The following is a 7,557-nucleotide window of genomic DNA, read 5'->3' as shown; positions in this document are numbered from 1 at the left end:
CATTTGGTGGGAACATTCCATAATCTTGCCTGTGAATATTTGTTTTCCTTCTCATGCTGAGGATTTCCATATAGAGTATTTTATTCTTCCATTTTAAATCTTATTTTTGCCTAGGTTTTTTTTTAGCATGAGTTATGTTTTCCTCTGATAAGGGATCTATGTCCAGAGAAGTCTGAACCAAAATGATTCCTATCATTTCAGACTCCTTTGATCTTTTGTTTTTGGAACAGCAGAGCTCAGGATTGAACACAATGTTTTTCTTTTTTCTTTTTTTTTTTTTCTTTTTTTTGAGACAGTCTTGCTGTATCGCCCAGTCTGGAGTGCACTGGCACAATCTTGGCTCACTGCAACCTCCGCCTCCTGGCTTCAAGTGGCTAATACTGTATTTTTAGTAGAGATGGGGTTTCACCGTGTTGGCTAGGCTAGTCTGGAACTCCTGACCTCAGGTGATCCACCTGCCTCGGCCTCTCAAAGTGCTGGGATTACAGGCGTGAGCCACTGCACCCGGCCCTTAGTGTTTTTCTTACTGTCTGCTAGACACAGGATTACTTAATCTTGGCACTGTTGAGATTTTGGGCCAGATTATCATTTGTTGTAGAAGCCAATGCTGTGCATTGTAGGATGTTTATTATTTTGATTTTGACTTATGATTAACTTCATCCCTGGCCTCTACCTGCTAGATGCCAGTAGCACCCTCTTCCACAATTGTGACAACTAAAAATGTCTGTGCCCCTGAGAAAGGCAAAATCCCTCCCTACCCACATTGAAAACCACTGAGAAGCAGCTAGCTGTCTTCCCTACCTTGGTTAATTTGAGAATTAGATGGCACAGACTGGTAAACTCAGAACAGAAACTCACAAAACTTTGAGATATCCATTGGATCAAGTACTATGCCAAGTCAAGGGGATGCAGAGGAAAAAAAATAGCCATACGTCACGAAGAACTACAGTCACATTAACTTCAAGCAGATGAAACCTGTAATTTGCTGGTTCTATACCCTGAAAAAATGGATCTGTAAATGGATCTGGGATAACAAGGCTGCCACCATATAGCTGGTTTTCATTCTCTGCCCCATTAAGCTCCTCACCTTTCTGTAGTATCTGAACCACAAAGCACCATACACCTCCCTTTGGACTTTTGTACAAAATTCCCTTAATGTAAGACATGCACTTTGTCTAATTTCTGATGCTGAATTTTGCCACTGGGAACACTGAATGTATCTTCACCTATGGGCTGAAGGCCTGGCTCAAAGTTTTAGATACACTAAGTATTGGGCAATTGGGGGGCAGATTGGTGCATGCTTTCCTTGGCAGGATTATGTGCACTTCAGGCCCCTTGGGTGACAGTCTTGTTGACTAGGTCTTTTGTTACCCCTTTCAAGGCAGGCTGGAGGTTTCAGTGAGTTCCTTCCATGGTTCAGTATTTTTTTATTTTTTATTTTTTTGAGAGAGTGTCACTGTCACTCAGGCTAGAGTACAGTGGCACGATCTCAGCTCACTGCAACCTCCACCTCCCGGGTTCAAGTGATTCTCCTGCCTTAGCGTCCTGAATAGCTGGGATTACAGGTGGCTGCCACTGTCCCCTGCTAATTTTTTTGTATTTTTAGAAGAGATGGCGTTTCACCATGTTGGCCAGCTGGTCTTGAACTCCTGACCTCAAGTGATAGCCCGCCTTGGCCTCCCCAAGTGCTAGGATTACAGGTATGAGCCACCAGCCCTGGCCTCATTCTTCAGGAAGCCGTCTAGTTCAATTTAGCTTCAAAGAATGTCTTTCCCTTTTTGGTACAGTGGGATCTTACCTCTGGTCACATCTAAAAAGCAATTCTGAATTTAAGAATCTTTAAACTCTTGGGACTGGTTAAGTGGTTTGAGTCTCAAAGGGACCTAAGTCATGGAGTGTTTGGAGGTGCTCAGGGTAGCATCTTGGAAAAGTAAATGGAATGGAAATTCAAGAGCCCACAGCAATCCCAGATAACTCAGAAATCTCAAAGAGAAGCTGCTTTCAGGTCTTTTTGAGACAGTCGCTCTGTTGCCCAGGCTGAAGTGCAATGGCGCTATCTCGGCTCACTGCAAGCTCCACCTTCCTGGTTCACGCCATTCTGCTGCCTCAGCCTCCGGAGTAGCTGGGATTACAGGCGCCTGCCACCAGGCCCGGCTATTTTTTTTTGTATTTTTAGTGGAGACGGGGTTTCACATGTTAGCCAGGATGGTCTTGATCTCCTGACCTCGTGATCCGCCCGCCTCAGCCCCCCAAAGTGCTGGGATTACAGGCGTGAGCCACTGTGCCCAGCCTCTTTCAGGTCTTTCTAAAACCAATAGAAATGTTTGCATTCTGGTTGAGTAATATCCACTTGACCAGTGAACATGGTGAACATGCTGTAGGTACTGGTATTATCTTCTGGGGCAATGCATCAAAGTCCCAGATGTCATAGAATGTATATTCTGGTGGAATTGCCCTTCAGAGTACCTGGGGAACAAAAGATGATCGTTATTAAAGATGATCCTGTGGCTTCAGGCACCCTCAAGGCCTCTTGCATTTCCCCCATAACTTTCTCCAAATATGTGTGCAGATACTTTAATCCAGCATATATTCTAACAACATACTTGTGTATGTGTACATATATGTACCAAGATGTGTATTACTGCAGCTTTATCTTAGTGAAACTGAAAACTAATACATTTATACTTGAATATAATGCAGCTGTTACAATACAAGTGAATTAGATTTATATGCAGTGATCAGAAGGATCTCCAAGACATGCTGTTAGGTAAACAATATCCAACGGAATAAAAGAGATCTTATTTTTTTTTTTTTTTATACTTGGCGTTTTTTGAATAAAAACCTTTTGTCTTAAAAAAAAAAACAAAAAAAAAAAAAAAAAAAAAAAAACAATATCCAACAACCGGATTCCCAGCAAGCCAAAAAAAATTATGTTTTGTGTACAGTTAAATACACAGATTGAGGAAAAGGACTGGAAAGATACTGAAATATAAACAGTAGTTAATTGGAGAAAAGTAGGAATTTAGGGAAGAAAGGTTAGCTGTTTACAGTGTACATAAAAGGAATAGATGTTCCTGTAGTATTAAAAATGGAAATAATTTTTAGGCCAGGCATGGAGGCTCACACGGGTAATCCTAGTGCTTTGGGTGGCCAAGGCGGAAGGATCTCGAGGCCAGTTCCAGGTCAACTGGGCAGCATAGCAACATCCTGTCTCTACAGAAAATAAAAAATAAAAAAGGCCCGGCACGGTGGCTCACACCTGTAATCCCCAACCCTTGAGAGGCTGAGGGCAGCGGATCACTTGAGGTCAGGAGTTTGAGACCAGCCTGGCCAACTTGGTGAAACCTCTTCTCTACTAAAAAATATAAAAATTAGCCAGGTGTGGTGGCGCATGCCTGTAGTCCCAGCTACTTGGGAGGCTGAGACACGAGAATCGCCTGAACCCGGGAGGCGGAGCCTGCAGTGAGCGGAGGTAGTGCCACTGCAATCCAGCCTGGGCGACAGAGTGAAGACTCCATCTCAAAAAAGAAAAAGAAAAAGGAAAAAAAAATTTTGGCCAGGTGCTGTGGCTCAGGCCTGTAATCCCAGTACTTTGGGAGACTGAGGCAGGTGGGTCATGAGGTCAAGAGACCGAGAGTAACCTGGCCAACATGGTGAAACCCCGTCTCTACTAAACAGACAAAAATTAGCTGAACGTGGTGGTGCACGGGAGGCTGAAGCAGGAGAATCGCTTGAACCTGGGAGGCGGAGGTTGCAGTGAGCCGAGATCCTGCCGCTGTTTTCCAGCCTGGCGACAGAGCGAGACTCCGTCTCAAAAAAAAAAGAAGAAAGAAAAGAAAAGAAAAAAGCCAGACGCGGTGGCTCACGCCTGTAATCCTAGCACTTTGGGAGGCCGAGGCGGGCACGTCACTTGAGGTCAGGAGTTTGACACCAGCCTGGCCAGCATGGTGAAACCCTGTCTCTATTAAAAATACAAAAATTAGCCGGAAATCGCTGGAACCCGGGAGGCGGAAGTTGGAGTGAGCCGAGATCGTGCCACTGCACTCCAGCCTGGGCAACAGAGCGAGACTCCATCTCAAAAAAAAAAAAAAAAATTAGTTGGGCATAGTGGCCTGTGCCTGTAGTCCTAGCTACTCGCGAGGCTAAGAGGGGCGTATGGGTTGAGCCTAGATGGACCCAGTGCACTGCAGCCTGGGTGACAGAGGGAGATTCTGTTTCTTAAAAAAATTAAAAAGAGTAACAGGAAGTTTCACCTGGGGAGGGTTCACGCCATTCTCCTGCCTCAGGATCCCGAGTAGCTGGGACTACAGGCGCCCGCCACCACGCCCGGCTAATTTTTTGTATTTTTTGTAGAGACGGGGTTTCACTGTGTTAGCCAGGATGGTCTCGATCTCCTGACCTCATGATCCGCCCACCTCTGCTTCCTAAAGTGCTGGGATTACAGGCGTGAGCCACCGCGCCCGGCCGGGTTGGAATGTCTAGTTTAGCAGTGAAGTTCTAAGATAAGGTCTGAAACACAATTTACACCTCGTAAAGACTCCACTCCCCTGGCCCAAGCACTAGTTGTAAAAGTTGATTTGATCACCAAGTGACCCTGCGTGGTTGTTTTGGGAGCGCAAAGGCTGGAAGGAAGGAGGTGGGGGCGTTTCGAGAGTTGTGGACCAGGTGACTGCTGAGAAGGAGACAGTAAGCCGAGGACACAACTGCGGAGGAGCTCTCCAGGGATTAGGAAAGGCTACGTCCTTGTCACTGCTATTTGTCCCCAGATGGACAACTCCTCAACTGTCTGGAGGTCGGGGGCGTGTTGGACAGTCCTGGACGCTGAGTCATGCTGAAGCACTCTTGTTTTGACTCACTCTTTGTGACGTAGGTCTTTCTCACTAGTCAAGAAAATATAATCCGGAAGCGACCTCCGGGCTGGCTTTAGCTCAGCGGTTACTTCGACAATTCTATGATTGAAACAACAACCTCTGTGGGTTGTTCGAGACCCGCGGGCGCTCTCCGGTCCTTTTTACCTCTCTGGGTGGTTCGAGACCCGCGGGCGCTCCCCAGTCCTTTTCACTGCTGAAGTTCAGCTCCCTTTCCATGGTAAAAGGAAACAGGGCTCCTTGGAGAAATGGCTGATTTTAGTACTGGGCAGGAAATATAGAAATGGACGTGGAGCATCTCGTAGAGCTGGAAAGTAAGGAAATGCTTAAAAACCAAGAACAACCAAACTCAACTTTTAAAGTTTTTTCAGTGTTCAGTATGTTCATGTGTTTGTTCTAACAGTTACCTGTATACTTGTATCTTCTCGCCCTTTTTTACTGAGGCCCACAGGATTTTTTCTTTCAAATCTAATGGATGTTCTAAGAAATACCTTAGACTTGATCATTCCATATAAATTTTCCTAGGTTTCCTTTCGATATGTAGAACCAAGTTTTCTTTTATTATAGTTTTGAAGATTTACATCGGTTCCATTATTTTATTCTTCTTCAGGGACTGCAATGTATGTTGGATCTTTGCTTCTATACCACTTTCTCTCTGATCTTTTGAATTGCTTTCTTGATTTTATTTTTATTTTATTGGCTGTTTTAATACCTTTCCTCGATATCAGTTATTATATTTTAAGTAAAAGTTTTTCCTCTTTGGAAAAGCTTTCCTTATGATTTAGTTTTCTTTTCAGAGATTTTTTTTTCTTCCATTTCTCCTGCTTTTTTACAAACTGTTTGCTTAGTTATTTTGTTCTTTGTCCATTTCTGTTCTGAGTTATTTTTCTGATTCATGGCATTTTTTTCATGTTACCAGATGATTGCTTAAGGTTATCTAATTTAGGTTGGAGTACTGTGTTTCAGTTTTCTGGTTTCATGGTTAGTTTTCAAAAAAATATTGATTTTCACTTAACATTTTTCTATATACTATGTCTGCAATTTTCTGTGCATTTTGAAATGTTTTATTTTCCAGTTTCAGCAATTACAAATGAGGCAGTAGTTTGGGTGCCTTACCAGCTTTCTTACTTGAAGAGCGCCCTGTTATTTTTGTTTTCTTTTTTTTTTTTTTTTTGAGACAGAGTTTCGCTCTTGTTGTCCAGGCTGGAGTGCAATGGCGCGATCTCGGCTCAGTGCAACCTCCTCATCCCCAGTTCAAGCGATTCTCCTGCCTCAGCTTCCCAAATAGCTGGGATTACAGGCATGCGCCACCATGCCCGGCTAATTCTGTATTTTTAGTAGAGGCGGGGTTTCACCATGTTGGCCAGGCTGGTTTCGAACTCTTGACCTCAGGTGATCCACCCACCTTGGCCTCCCAAAGTGCTGGAATTAGACATGAGCCACTGTGCCTGGCTGGAGTGCCCTCTTTTGTTGGTAGAACAAAATGGATTTTTCCCTCAAATAGGAAGCCCTTTTTTGGAGAGTGGAGCACAGGCTGATATCTTGTGATTTTGTGATTTTCTTTTATATCAGTGAGACTATTACTTTTCTTTTTCTTTTTGAGACAGGGTCTGTCTCTGTCTCCCAGGCTGGGGTGCAGTGGCACCATCTTAGCTTTGCAACCCCTCCCTCCTGGGCTCAAGCGATCCTCCTGCCTCAGCCTCTTCCAGAGTAGCTGGGATCACAGGTGTGCACTACCTCACTCAGCTTTTTATTTTATTCTATTCTATTCTATTCTATTCTATTCTATTCTATTCTATTCTATTCTATTCTATTCTATTCTATTTATTTTATTTATTTATTTATTTATTTATTTATTTATTTATTTATAGAGATGGGGGTCTCGCCATGTTGCCCAGGCTGGTCTCAAATTCCTGAGCTCAAGATCCGCCACCTCGGCCTCCCATGATGTTGGGTTTACAGGAGTGAGCCACTGCGCCCAGCCTGGTACTGTTATTCACTGCTTGCTTCCTTTCTCTTCACCATGAAGCCCTGAAGGGGTACCTCCCCCTCAAGTCACCTCTTTCCTCCTGCCTTTGCGACATTGCCATTTCCAGTCTCAAACAATTTCACCCCCTTTTAAAATACATCTCAGTTCTTGCATCTACCAGATCTCAGACATATTGTCGGTATTTCTCCACTCAAGATGGGACTCTTTTTTTCTGGTGGTGGTTTAGCCTTTCTGTGCCATCTTGGCTTCTCTTCTAGAGCATGGCTCTGTAACTGGATCTGCTGGTTTTGGATGTATATACCTGCTTTTATATAAAATGGGGTTTATAATTTTCTCTGCCTGTAAATTATATTGTAGCCATGGATGGTTTTATTTGTTCTCCTTAGTTTTGTTTGTTTATAGGATATGTGAAGAGATTCAAATTTAGGTAACTGGCATTATTCTATAGGAATCTGGAAGCCAGAACATTTGTTTTTGTTTTCCATAAAAAAATTTTAGTTGTGGTAAAACACACAGAACATAAAATTTGGCATATGAACCATTTTATACCTTGTTTTTGTCTTTTTTTCCCCTTTTTATGGAGAATGGGGTCTCACTATATTGCCCAGGCGGATCCCGAACTCCTGGGCTCAAGCTATCCTCCCACCTCTGCCTCCCTAAGAGCTGGGATTACAGGTGTGAGCCACCGTCCCAGCCCAT

The sequence above is a fragment of the Symphalangus syndactylus genome, chromosome 7 (genome assembly GCF_028878055.3).
Source record: "Symphalangus syndactylus isolate Jambi chromosome 7, NHGRI_mSymSyn1-v2.1_pri, whole genome shotgun sequence".
NCBI classification, from domain to species: domain Eukaryota; kingdom Metazoa; phylum Chordata; class Mammalia; order Primates; family Hylobatidae; genus Symphalangus; species Symphalangus syndactylus.
This window is presented reverse-complemented; position numbering follows the sequence as displayed.